This window comes from Trachypithecus francoisi, unplaced genomic scaffold (genome assembly GCF_009764315.1).
Source record: "Trachypithecus francoisi isolate TF-2019V2 unplaced genomic scaffold, Tfra_2.0 Lachesis_group1, whole genome shotgun sequence".
NCBI lineage: Eukaryota > Metazoa > Chordata > Mammalia > Primates > Cercopithecidae > Trachypithecus > Trachypithecus francoisi.
The window spans coordinates 50,594,709-50,608,968 of NW_022681454.1; the positions used below are offsets into that span (position 1 = coordinate 50,594,709).

The 14,260-nt window shown below is 41.2% G+C and overlaps 1 protein-coding gene across 2 annotated transcripts in view; it reads left to right on the forward strand.

Annotated features, from left to right (window-relative positions):
- Nucleotides 1-14,260, forward strand: part of TMEM150C (transmembrane protein 150C) — an 88,614-nt gene that overhangs the window by 21,100 nt on the left and 53,254 nt on the right. The window lies entirely within an intron of this gene.

A 14,260-nucleotide genomic window follows, 5' to 3' on the forward strand; every position in this document is an offset into this window, starting at 1 on the left:
CTCCTGCCTCAGCCTCCCGAGTAGCTGGGACTACAGGCACCCGCCACCTCGCCCGGCTAGTTTTTTGTATTTTTTTAGTAGAGACGGGGTTTCACCGTGTTAGCCAGGATGGTCTCGATCTCCTGACCTTGTGATCCGCCCGCCTCGGCCTCCCAAAGTGCTGGGATTACAGGCTTGAGCCACCGCACCCGGCCATATTAAAATTATTATAGGCTTTCCAGTTAGGCATTTAGGAAAACTGTCCTTGTTTTGTATGTGTAAGTAAAAAAATAAATGAATAACGTTTTTCTCTTGGCAGCTGTATTTCCACCTCACTGAGTGTTAAGTATAGCCCTAGAGTCCAGACCATATGCGGTAAAACAAAATAATATTATAGAGCAAGGCAGGGCTGTTACTATTATGGGAACCATAAGGATATATTTCTTGACTTTTTATGGGAACCATAAGTATATATTTCTTGACTTTTTAGAATACATGAGACTTGGGCTGTTTTAATATATCATTATTTCATCACTATTAAACCATGGATAGAGTGTTGAATTAAGAGCCGGAACTCCACCGTTATTTAAGTACATAGTGGGAATTCAGTATTTAAGTACATAGTGGGAATTCAGTAAATGTGTACAGATTGATTTGTGGCTTGCTTTGGGCTCCTCACTGATTTAGTGTGATTTGTACATTTCAAGTCATTTCTTTGTACTAATTTAGAATATCATCTAATACTGAGGTTTTATTAAATTTAAGAAATAATGAAATAAAATGTTGTTGCTAGAGTACGAACATATACATCCGTTATTATAATCAACATCCTTTTCCTTTTCTTTCCCTCTCTCTGTTCCTTCTTTTTCTTCAGTTTTTTCACATCGATGGTTATTTGAAATGAGGACAGCAATGAGCTAGGAGCTGTATAGATGTGTAGATGAATGAAACATTGCCTCCTCTCTCTAAGAAATTACAGCTGAGCATAGCAGACGTACATGTGAACAACTATGGTCTACCCATATTATAAGATTGAATCAAATCAGGGTTAAATATTTACATAAGAAAACTTTGGGGAAATACAGAGAAAGGAATAGAAGGTTAGAAAGTATATAACTTATAATAAATCATCTTTACTAAGCTTCTAGTATGTGCCAAACCCTGCACTAGATAATTAATTATGTGACTGCATCCCCACAGCAAATATTTGAGGTAGGTACATTAATCTGCTTTTCAAAAATAAATAAATTGGAATGCACTGTGATTAAATAAATTGCTTAAATTCAAACAGCTAGTAGAGACAGAGCTGGGATTCAAATCAACCTGTCTTAGAAGAGTAAGTTCACAAGATCTATTGTACGTCATGGTGACTAGAGCTAATGACAATATGTCGTATACTTGAGCATTGCTAAGAGAGTAGATTTTAAGTGTTCTCACCACAGAAAAATAACTATGTGAGATAATGCATATATTAATTAGTTTGATTTATCCATTCCACAGTGCATACATATATCAAAACATCATGTTGTACACCATAAATATACGTAACTTTTATTTGTCGATTAAAAAACAGCACACAACAATAAATCAACCTGTCTTTATGTCAGGATAAAAATATACTAATTATGTAAATAAAAATGTTTCAATGGGTGCTTCTTTTAAATACCACAGAGCTTTGCAAGGGTTTGCATTTCCCTAGAAGGACTTAGCCAGGATAAAAAGGAATAAGATGCAAAATATTAATATAAATAATAATAATGCTTAGAAGGAAAAAAGCAAAACCTTTTTAAGAAAACACCCTTCAGTTCTGAAGCTTCCCAGGTAGTGAAACACTAATTAAAAGAATAGGTAATAGCCAGGCGTGGTTGCTCACACTGTATTCCCAGCACTTTAGGAGGCTGAGGTGTGGGGAGGATTGCTTGAACTCAGGAGTTTGAGACCAATCTGGGCCACATAGTGAGACCCCATCTCAACAAAAACATCAATAAATTAGCCAGGCATGGTGGCATGCACCTGTAGTTCCAGCTGCTCAGGAGACCTAAATGGGAGGATTGCTTGAGCCCAGAAGATTAAGGCTGCAGTGAGCCATGATCACACCACCACACTTCAGCCTGGGCAACAGAGCAAGACCTTGTCTAAAAAAAAAAAAAAAAAAAAAAAAAAAAGGTAGAAACATTGAATGACTATGACTTATTTGGGCTTAGACACCAATTTTATGTGCAAGTGTTTGCCTCAACAATTCCTTCTTCCAGATGAACATTAGAAACATTGTCAAATTCCAAATTAATCTCCTTAATTTTTCTATTGGATTATCTGATATCTCTAAATTTGGCAAGAGTGGTTTTCTTCACAGTATTCTATTAATAATTTACCTTCCGGCCGGGCGCGGTGGCTCAAGCCTGTAATCCCAGCACTTTGGGAGCAGACGGGCGGATCACGAGGTCAGGAGATCGAGACCATCCTGGCTAACATGGTGAAACCCTGTCTCTACTAAAAAATAGAAAAAACTAGCCGGGCGAGGTGGTGGGCGCCTGTAGTCCCAGCTACTCGGGAGGCTGAGGCAGGAGAATGGCATAAACCCGGGAGGCAGAGCTTGCAGTGAGCTGAGATCCGGCCACTGCACTCTAGCCCGGGCGACAGAGTGAGACTCCGTCCAAAAAAAAAAAAAAAAATAATAATAATAATTTACCTTCCAGGAACATTTATTCAAGTTTTTGTGTCTCTTAGTAGTTTTGTGGGGTTTGTTCATGTAAATTTCTTATAGGTAGTCCTCAATATTTTATGGGTTTTGTTGATGTTGTAAATCTGTTTCCATTTTTTTCTGTATATTTAAAAGTTTTTTGGATTTTTATCCTTTATCCAATTCATTATATGAACAGTCATTAATGCCAATAATATTTTAGTCAATTCTCTGGTCTTGCTGTTGCAGATAATAATTCTATGTTATTGTAATTAGACCCCTTATTTTTGTTTCTCATCTTACTGAATTGGTAGAAACTGCCAGAACAGTGTTAATGATCATGGTAATAGTACTCATTCATCCTAATTTTGTTTAATAGGAAAGCTCTCCTTTCACCCCAAAGAATGATACTGGATGATAGTTTGAAAAAGAGAGATACTCGGCCGGGTGCGGTGGCTCACGCTTGTAATCCCAGCACTTTGGGAGGCTGAGGCGGGTGGATCACTAGGTCAGGAGATTGAGACCAGCCTGGCTAACACGGTGAAACCCCGTCTCTACTAAAAATACAAAAAAAATTAGCCGGGCGAGGTGGCGGGTGCCTGTAGTCCCAGCTACTCGGGAGGCTGAGGCAAGAGAATGGCGTGAACCCGGAGGCGGAGCTTGCAGTGAGCTGAGATCGCGCCACTGCACTGTGGCCTGGGCGACAGAGCAAGACTCCGTCTCAAAAAAGGAAAAAAAGAAAAAGAGAGATACTCATTATAGAGTCTTTCTATTCCTGGTTTTCTTAGCTATTTTGTAAGGAATGATCACTGAATTTTAGCCAATGTCTTTTGTGTTTGTTTGTTTGAGACAGGGTCTAGCTCTGTTCCCCAGGCTGGAGTGCAGTGGCGTGATCTCAGCTCACTGCAGCTTTGACCTTCTAGGCTCAAGTGATCCTCCCACCTTAGCCTTCTGAGTAGCTAGGACTACAGGTGTGCAGCACCACACCTGGCTAATTTTTGTATAATATTTTTTGTAAAGTTGAGGTGTCGCCATGTTGCCCAGGGTGGTCTCAAATTCCTGAGCTCAAGTAATCTGCCCATCTCAGCCTCCCAAAGTGCTGGGATTGCAGGCGTGAGCCACTGCACCGGGCCCCTCAAATGTCTTTTTAACATCCTTTGAGTTGATTCTAAGGCTTTGACTCATTAATATATTATATGTTGATAATAACAACTATAAATTTTCTGGGATAAACTCTCCTGGGTCATGGTTTGTTTTTCTTCTAATATATTGTTGACATGCTATTTTCTATTTCAGATTTTTTTTTTTGCCCATCTTACTTATCAGGGCAATAAGTATATATCATATGTAATTACATTTGAGGATCACATTGTACATACACTTTTATATCCTGAATTTTCTGCACACGTAAGCATTTTCCTATGGCATTAGAAATTCTTCAGAAACATATTTGAATGGCTGCGAATTAATTGTAGGTACATTATAACTTACTCCTTCCCCTGGTTTTCATGGCTTCAAGCTTTTTTCTAACTTTCTGCTGTTATAAAATAATGCATAGGCCGGGTGCGGATTATCATGCCTGTAATCCCAGTGATTTGGGAGGCTGAGGTGGGTGTATCATTTGACGTCAGGAGTTCGAGATCAGCCTGGCCAACATGGTGAAACCCTGCCTCTATTAAAAACACAAAAATTAGCCAGGTGTGGTGGTGGGAGCCTGTAGAGCCAGTTACTCAGGAGGCTGAAGCAGGAGAATCGCTTGAACATGGGAGGCAGAGGTTTCAGTGAGCCAAGATTACGCTACTGCACACCAACCTGGGTGACAGAGTGAGACTCTGTCTCAAATAAAATAAAATAAAATAAAAATAATGCAGAGATGAATATCTTTATATATAAACCTTTGTTCACATCTTGGATTGTTTCCTTAGTGTATTAGTTTCCAAGGGCTGCCACAACAAATTACCACAGACTTTGTGGCTTAAAACAGCAGAAAGTTACTCTCTCACAGTCCTGGAGGCCAGAAATCCAAAAGCAAGTTGTCAGCAGCGCCTTGCTCCTATTGAAGGTTCTAGGGGAGAATGCTTCCTTGCCTCTTCCAGCTTCTGATGGCTCCTGGCCTTCCCTGGCAGCAGCATTCCCATCTCTGCTTCTGTCTTCATGTGTGCTCCTTCCCTATGTGTGTCTATTTCCTCTCCTCTTTTGTGTAAGGACCTCAGTCATTGGATTGAGGTCCCACCCTAAATCCAGGAAGTTTGCTTCTCAAGATCCTTAACTAATTGCACCTGCAAAGCCTCTATTTCCAAAGAAGGTGACACTCACAGGTAATGGGGATTAGGTCTTGGACACATCTTGTGGAGGGACACAATTCAGTCCAGTACACTTACTGTGAATTTGTGTGAGCAGAAATACGAAGTCAAGGATGGGAGCATTTTTAAGCCTCCTGATACTTATTACCCAGTTGTTTTCCAAAGTGTGAAAGCACCTGCTCATTTATCATCAATGGTATGGAGAATACCCATTTGTCTACCTCTTTACCTGCATTAAGTATTACCATTTTAAAAAATATCTTTTCTTCTTGGTTAGAGTAAAAATGGAAATTCATTATTTTAAAATGTCTTTAATAATTGGTGGAGTTGAACAAAATTTTTGTGTATTATGAACATTTGTAGTTCTTCTGTAAAATCTTTGTTTACATCTCTTGCCCATTTTTCTTTTGATGTATTAGTGCTCTTCTTATGGATACTACCATTATATATGAAGAATATTAGCCAGTTCTTTGTCATATTGCTTATAAGTATTTTTCTGGTTTGTCATTCACCTTTTAATTTTGCAGAATTTTAGCTTTCTGTGGTCAAACATATCAATATTTCATTGTTTTTTTAATGGGGTCTTGCTATGTTGCTCAGGCTGGTCTCTAGCTCCTGGGCTTAAGTGATCCTCCCACCTCTGCCTCCTGAGGAGCTGGGACTACAGGCATGCACCATCATGCTTAGCTATTCTTTCTTTGTTTTTTAACCTAGAAAATGCTTCGCTATCCAGACATTAGCTAAATATTTACCTAAGTTTTCTAGCCATGTTATAGTTTTACACTTTGACTCTTTATTTCACCTATAATGTGAAATAATTATTTCACATAAGGTGAAATAATTTCACCTATAATGTGTGTGATATGAGTATCTAAATAGGTGGGTCATTTTTTTCCCTATTTAAAAATTGATTTTCCCAGCACATTTATTAAATAATTCTTTTTTTTTTTTTTTAAGACGGAGTCTCACTCTGTTGCCAGGCTGGAGTGCAGTGGCGCTATTTCGGCTCGCTGCAACCTCTGCCTCCCAGGTTCAAGCGATTCTCCTGCCTCAGCCTCCTGAGTAGCTGGGATTACAGACGCATGCCACCACACCCCGCTAATTTTTGTATTTTTAGTAGAGACAGGGTTTCACCATGTTGGCCAGATGGTCTCGATCTCCTAACCTCGTGATCTGCCTGCCTTGGCCTCCCAAAGTGCTGGGATTACAGGTATGAGCTACTGCGCCCAGCCTAAATAATTCTTACATTCCTCACTGATTCCTTTAAAGCAGTTGTTTTCAACCAGAGGTGATTTTTGCCCCTCCCCACAATACTCCCAACTCTGCCTGGAACATTTGACAATGTCAGGAGATATTTTTGGTTGTTGCAGCAGGGATGGGGGTGCTACAAACATCTAATGGGTAGAGGCAGGTATGGTGGTAAACACCTTAGGGTAAACAAGTCAGCCCCCACAACGAGGGATTATTCAGCTAAAAATGTTAATAGCTCCTCTTCTGAGAAACCCTATTTTAAAGATTAACTTACACTAGCAATCTTCCCCATATTAGATATTCTTTAATACTCAAACCACTGCGGCTACCCAGTCTAGAACATACAAAAAGAGCTGCTCATGTGAGAAACAGCTCAATTGCAGGCCAATGCCTACACTTCCTTGAGTGTTCCCTTTTTTCTTCCAACTTGAAGGCCCTTTTAGATGTTTTATTACATATTTATACATATGGGCCACACATCCTGACTGCGAATTGCACGGTTTCTCCTTGTCACTGTACCTCTGAGGTGTACCTGTGGCCTCCCCACCTGAATTGCTTCTATACCATTGCTACAGTTTGAATCTCCCCTCCAAATCTCATGCCAAAACTTAATTGCCATTGTGATTGTTTTGAAAGGTAGGACCTTTAAGAATGATTAGGTCATGAGAGCTTCACCCTAATAAATGGATTAATGCTGTTATTGAGAGAGTGGGTTAGTTGTCACGGGAGTTCAGCCCTGTTTTTCTCCATCTTGTGCTTGCCCTTCCCCACCATTTGACGCCTTCTGCCATATTCCGTCCCAGCAAGAAAGCCCTCACAAGATGCAGCCCCTTGATCATGGACTTCTCAGCCTCCAGGACTATGAGCCAAATCAACTCCTATTATTTATAAATTATCCAGGTTGTGGTATGCTGTTATAGCAACAGAAAATGGACTAAAACCACCATGTAGCATCAGATTGATCCAAACAAACCCTCCAAACTGGGTGAAAAAGATGCAGCAGTTCTCTGGTGAATGCAAGAATTGACACAGAAACAATTTTACTTCTGTAACTTAATGTAGGAGTCTGTCTTGGTGCTGTTTATTCAGTTCTGTTGATTTGTTTGCTGGTTTTTTTTTTTACAAAACCACATTATTTTTATTACTAAAGTTTATGATATACTTTCTTTAAATACTTTGTGTTTAAGTGTATTATACACTTTAACATATGTTAGGCCAGCCCCCTTCATGGCTCTCATTCTAGATGAAGTTGGAATGTTCGTGGAATTTTATGAAACCTACATAAAGCTGTGGTTTCTAAATTTTAATGTGTATTACAATCACTTGGGGAGCATGTTATGACAAGTTTCTTGAAATCTTACCCTCCCTCTGCGCTGATTCTGTAAGCTGGGCATCTGTAAACTAGGAATCTGCATTCTAATCAGCATCTGAGGTGATTTTTGAGGCAGTAATCCTTGGACCCCATTTAGAGATACACTGCTGTAAAGTAATCTGCACTAGAATTGGTAACTTTTTGCTGTCTCTCCATTTATTTGGGATGTCTTTTTATCTTTTAGCAAAGGTTTCCCTTTATAGGTTACATCTTGCACATTGTACAGGCTTTTTTCTATTATATCTTGTAATTATTTTTGTGAGTACACAGAAAAGCTGTTGATTTTTAGATGTTTATGTTGTATTCAGCCACTTTGCTAAGCTCTGTTGTTAAATGTAATAGTTTTTCAGTTAAATCTTTTGCAGGGGTGAAGTGAGGGGCTTGGTTGGTAAATAAGCCTATCACGTGGAAACAAATTATTTTTGCCTCCTCCTTTACAGAATTATACCTAGCATTTCTAGCTGTTCACATTGTCCAAGCTTCCAGAACACTGCAAAATAAACACTAATAGAATCCACCCATAATTTGTTCCCGATTTTAAAGGGAATGCCTCTATTATGGTTTCATAGTTAAGAATGGTGCTATTTTAGATAGGACTTTAAAAAAATTACATCAAGGAAGTAGCCTTCTAGACCCAATCTTCTTAAAGCTGCTTTTAAAAAAGAGTATGTATATACTCTTACTCAATGCCTTTTCCGTATATGTGACATTTTCCCTTTTTTTTTTTTTTGAGATGGAGTCTCGCCTTGTCACCCAGGGTGGAGTGCAGTAGCACAATCTCGGCTCACTGCAACCTCCGCCTCCTGGGTTCAAGTGATTCTCCTGCCTCAGCCTCCTGAGTAGCTGGTACTATAGGCATGCGCCACCACGCCCAGCCAATTTTTGTATTTTTAGTAGAGGTGGGATTTCACCATGCTGGCCAGGATGGTCTCCATCTCCTGACCTTGTGATCTGCCTGCCTTGGCCTCCCAAAGTGCTGGGATTACAGGCGTGAGCCACCGTACCCAGCCTGACATTTTTCTTTCTTTAAAAAATGCATGTATTAATAAAATTCCTAACCCATCCTCACCCTTATGAAATAACTTATAGTAAGTTGTGGTGGCTTACTCTTGTTGTATATTCTTTTTTTTTTTTTTGAGACGGAGTCTTGCTCTGTCGCCCAGGCTGGAGTGCAGTGGCGCTATCTCAGCTCACTGCAAGCTCCGCCTCCCGGGTTTACGCCATTCTCCTGCCTCAGCCTCCCGAGTAGCTGGGACTACAGGCGCCCGCCACCTCGCCCGGCTAGTTTTTTGTATTTTTTAGTGAGACGGGGTTTCACCGTGTTAACCAAGATGGTCTCGATCTCCTGACCTCGTGATCCACCTGCCTCAGCCTCCCAAAGTGCTGGGATTACGTGCGTGAGCCACTGCGCCTGGCCTACCCTTTTTATATATTCTAAGTTTTATTTTCTAGAATAGCAATTTCTCACCAACTGTGAGAGGTTTTGTTCTAAAATGTAGCTTGCCTGGCAGAACTCCAGTTACTAAAACCAAGATTTCAAAGGGGATTAGGGATAAAGCACCAACTTTGGTTTTGAATATGCAACTAAATTCAGTAATGTGAAAGTTCTAGATGGTAACCTCTTCTAAAACAAACCAAATTTGTTACTATTGAAACCTGGGCTGATAGGTAACTTTTTTCCTGATTTACACTCTTTCATTGTGCAGAAAACATTTCTGTGGCTTTATATTTTATTGAGAGGCTGATGCTTTGGACTTAGTCTTCCTTATTTGTTTCTACAAATCTAACTAACTACTCTTTGAACTATGGCCATTTAAAAAATTATCAAAGTACTTACTGGCATGTTTGGGAAAGCTGTCTGACAATCCATATATTGAAAAGATGGAGTTAAAAGAGATCTTTCTGAAGTACCAATTGATAAAACTGCTTACAAGATCTAAGGACAGTAATAATTGATGTCTTTTTTGTCTGTTTAAGACATAAACGGTGGATATGTAAAAAAATTGATAAGTAATTGTAAAACTGCCTCAGCTCAAAACAGTGAGAGTTGATATATTTTACTCAGAAATAAAATTGGCCTGTAGTTTTCTTTTTTTGGAGATATGCTTATCAGTTTTTGTCATTGGAAATAGTCTATACAAAAGTTTGAGTAGCTTTCCATAATTTTCCATATTCGAGCATAATTGATTTAGCATTAAAATTAGCTTTTCCCTAAAAGTTTGCAAGTGTTAAAGGATAGCTGTCAGAAAAATATAAATTCATGGCTCTCATACAAATATATAAACGAATGCATTACTTTATGGTATACGTTAATCAGTGAGGGAATCAGGCAGATGTTATAACCAGTTCAAAAGAGAATTCAGAAAGTGGACACATCTATGGACCACCAACATTGATTCATAAACAAATATTGAAATACATGTGCAAATGGAAGCAAAAGTGGTTGTTTTGTGGGAGGGTGGGAGAAAGAAGAGTCAATTAAACGTTTACTTGACAGAACAGAATTTGCATGTCTATAGACAAGAATTATTTTGCATTGCTGTTACCTATAACTTAAAGTTCTTTGTATATACAATTATAGATGTATGTATATACACACATATATACACACACATACCCCTATCAGTAGAAATATATATTATAGATACTTTATAACACTACTTTGCGTATCTTCCTTTTTAAGACACTTGATGTGTCAATTTTCTGTGGTGGAGATAGTGGTTTTAGAAGCAGCTCTAGGATTTCTTCATGTTAATTTTGCTGTCTTAAAAAGTTCATTGATTATTGCTTTTACTTTGTTATTGTCACCCTCATGTGTTTCCTCATGTGTTTCTTTCTAAATTCATGAAGAGGGTGCATCTTTTGCTCTTCCTTCCCTCCTTTCTTTCTCTACTATAATGAAAATATCTAAGACCACGAATTTATCCCTGAATATAACCTGGGCTGCATCTTCCTACATATTTGACAAATCTAGAAATACTTGCATATCAATTTTTATTCTCACCAGCATTGTCCTTTTAATTAAAAGTTTGCTAACTTGATAAGCAAACATGTTATCTTGTCTTATTCATACTCTCTTTTCAGTTCTCCACTGGCTTCCTTTTATCAGCCTGTACAAATGCTCAGTACTAATGTGCTGTTTTACTGTAGCTCCCTCAAAAAAAAAAAAAAAAAAATCTTTCTTTGATCCTGACTGATCTTTGAACTATTGCTCCATCTGTTTGTTTACAGCCAAAATTCCTCCCATCCCTTTCTCAACTTAATTATAACCTGGTTTCTGACCCAGTGCCCTACTAAAACCTTTGATGCCAATGTCACCAGTGACCTCTGAATCCAGCAGATTCCTCTCAGTGCTAGTCCTGGTTGAACTCTAAGGACATTTGACATTGTTAACCACCTCTTTGTCTTGCACCTTTCTTTCCTTGGCTTTCACGATAACATTCTTTCCTCATTTTCTTCTATTTCCATGCCTTTTTTTTTTTTTTTGAGACAGAGTGTTGCTCTGTCACCCAGGCTGGAGTGCAATGGCATAATCTCAGTTCACTGCAACCTCCACCTCCCAGATTCAAGCAATTCTCCTGCCTTAGCCTCCCACATAGCTGGGATTGCAGGTGCACGTCACCACACCCAGCTAATTTTTTGTATTTTAATAGAGATGGGGTTTCACCATATTGGCCAGGCTGGTCTCGAACTCCTGACCTCAGGTGATCCACCATGCCTGCCCCTTCTATGACCATTTTTTCAGCCTCCAGTCCTCCATTGCCCCCTAAACATGAGTGTTCTCCTTGGCTCCATCATTTCTTCTCATTCTACATAGTCCACCTGGGTTATTGCAACAGTGACCTTTACTTGAATCAGCACCTCTGTGCAGCTGACTTCCAAACCTCTGTCTTTAACCTCTTCTGAACTACAGGTTCTGTTTCTATCCTTGTATTTCTCTCCTAAATGTCTCGAAGGCATCTCAGTGCAGTTCATCCAGACTTGGGTTTCCTCGGGCATCTTATTTTTCTTCTTTTTATTCCCATCTTAGTTACTAGAGCTTTACTCCTTACTAAGTCTCCATCTCTACTTCTTTTTATTTTGCTTTATCTGCCCTGCCTTGGCTCCATTAGCCATTGATATGGTTTGGATCTGTGTCCCCACCCAAATCTCATGTCAAAATGCATCCCAGTGTTGGAGGTGAGGCCTGGTGAAAGGTGATTGGATGATGGGCGGTGTTTCTAATGGTTTAGCACCATCTCCCTAGTGCTGTCTCATGATAGAGTTATCATGAGATCTGGTTATTTAAAAGTGTGCGTTACCTCCCCCTTCACTCTCTCTTGCTCCGGCCGTGTAAGGTGTGCTTGCTTCCCTTCGCCTTCCACCATGATGGTAAGTTTCCCGAGGCCTCCCCAGAAGCTACTATGCTTCCTGTACAGCCTGCAGAACTGTGAGCCAATAAAACCTCTTTTCTTTATAAATTACCCAGCCTCTGGTATTTCTTTATAGCAGTGTGAGAATGGATTCGTACAGCCATCTACCTTTTATGCCATTGTATATTGGCTGCCGAGCACTGCTGGAGAAAAATTCTGTGGAGACAAACTTAGAAACTCCAGGCAAATTTAGGCCTTCAGTGTGGAACAGGATGTTTTTTTTTTTGAGATGAAGTCTCACTCTGTCACCCAGGCTGGAGTGCAGTGGTGTGATCTCGGCTCACTGCAAGCTCTGCTTCCCAGGTTCATGCCACTCTCCTGCCTCAGCCTCCCGAGTAGCTGGGACTACAGGTGCCCGCCACCACATCTGGCTATTTTTTTTGTATTTTTAGTAGAGACGGGTTTCACCATGTTAGCCAGGCTGGTCTCAATCTCCTGACTCCATGATATGCCCGCCTCGGCCTCCCAAAGTGCTGGGATTACAGGTGTGAGTCACCGTGCCTGGCCCCTGTACAGGATGTTTTTTATAAGTCTGTTCACCCTCCTCACGCCTCAGTGATTACTCCAAACTCACATCTCTTCACTCCCCTGTATCTCTCACTACCTGCTGTCTCCCTTGCTTCCTCCATCCCTCCTTTGCCCTCCCTCTGACTCCTCCTCTCTCTCAAGAGAGAGAGTTATCTTTGCGTTTTACTTTCATGGAGGAAATGGAGATTATCAGGCATGATCCAAGCCTTTCACTTTCCTGTGTCTCAGCCCTCCCCTCCTGGGCTGAGAGCCACTCTTCTGAACTCTCCTGCAGCACATGGAGCCCTGCGCATTCCCTCCCTCTCTCCATACTTTCAACCTCTACTTCTTTCCTATTGACCATAAAATATGTTCAAATCTTTATTATTATTATTATTATTTTTTTTTTTTTTTTTTTGAGACGGAGTCTCGCTCTGTGGCCCGGGCTGGAGTGCAGTGGCCGAATCTCAGCTCACTGCAAGCTCCGCCTCCCGGGTTCACGCCATTCTCCTGCCTCAGCCTCCCGAGTAGCTGGGACTACAGGCGCCCGCCACCTCGCCCGGCTAGTTTTTTGTATTTTTTAGTGGAGACAGGGTTTCACCATGTTAGCCAGGATGGTCTCGATCTCCTGACCTCGTGATCCGCCCGTCTCGGCCTCCCAAAGTGCTGGGATTACAGGCTTGAGCCACCGCGCCCGGCCATCTCTATTTTTTGAAAAGCAGATTTCTCTCTTAATTTTTAGGTAGGTCTCCCTTTACTCATGCCTGCACATCTTTCCTTTCTTTCACAGCCAAGCTTCTCTTGAAAGTAACCCACTTTCACTTTCTCTACTTCCCCACCTCCCTTTCATGTTAAATCATTGCAGTGGGACGTCTGTCTCCACAGTCCTGCTGAAACTGCTCTGATAAAGGCCATCAATGATCTACTCACTAGCCAATCCCTTGGCCTCTCTTCAGCCCTCACCTGTGGCATTTGAGACATTTGACCTCCATAACAAAACTCTCATAGGTGGGCATGGTGGCTCATACCTATAATGCCAGCACTTGGGGAGGGCAAGGCAGGAAAATCGCTTGAGCCCAGGAATTTGAGACAGCCTGGGCAACATAGTGAGACTCCCATCTCTAGAAAATGTCAAAAAAATTAGCCAAGCATGGTGGCATGTGCCTGTGGTCCCAGCTACGTGGGAGGCTGAGATTGTAGGATCTCTTGAGCCCAGGAAGTTGAGGCTGGAGTGAGCTGTGATTGTGCCACTGCACTCCAGCCTGGCCAACTGAGCAAGACTCTGTATCAAAAAAAAGAAGAAGGAAGGAAGGAAGGAAGGAAGGGAGGGAGAGAGGTGGGGAGGGAGACAAAAAACAGCTCTCTCTTGTGCTTCTGCTGTCTCTCTGATCGTTCCCACTCCCCTTCCTTGGCAGCATCACCTTTGTCCTCCCACTGCTGGTGCTTCTCTGTCTTTGGCTCTCCTGTGCTCTGTGCTCCTCTCCCCTGCCCTCCTCCTGACTCCTCTCTCCCTTCACACACTCTCCGCGTGTGCTGACTGCCCTCTGCTTTCATGCTCCCTCTATTACCACTCTGTGTAGACTCCCAAATCAACACATCCAGCCTGACCACTTACCTGAACTTGAGACCCCGGTTATCTCCTGCCTTCTGTACATTTCCACTTTTGTGCCCCAAAGACACCATAAAACTTGATCCATCCAAGACGGTAGGTAAAGAGGACAAGGACACTTTGGGAGGCCAAGGTGGGCAGGTCACG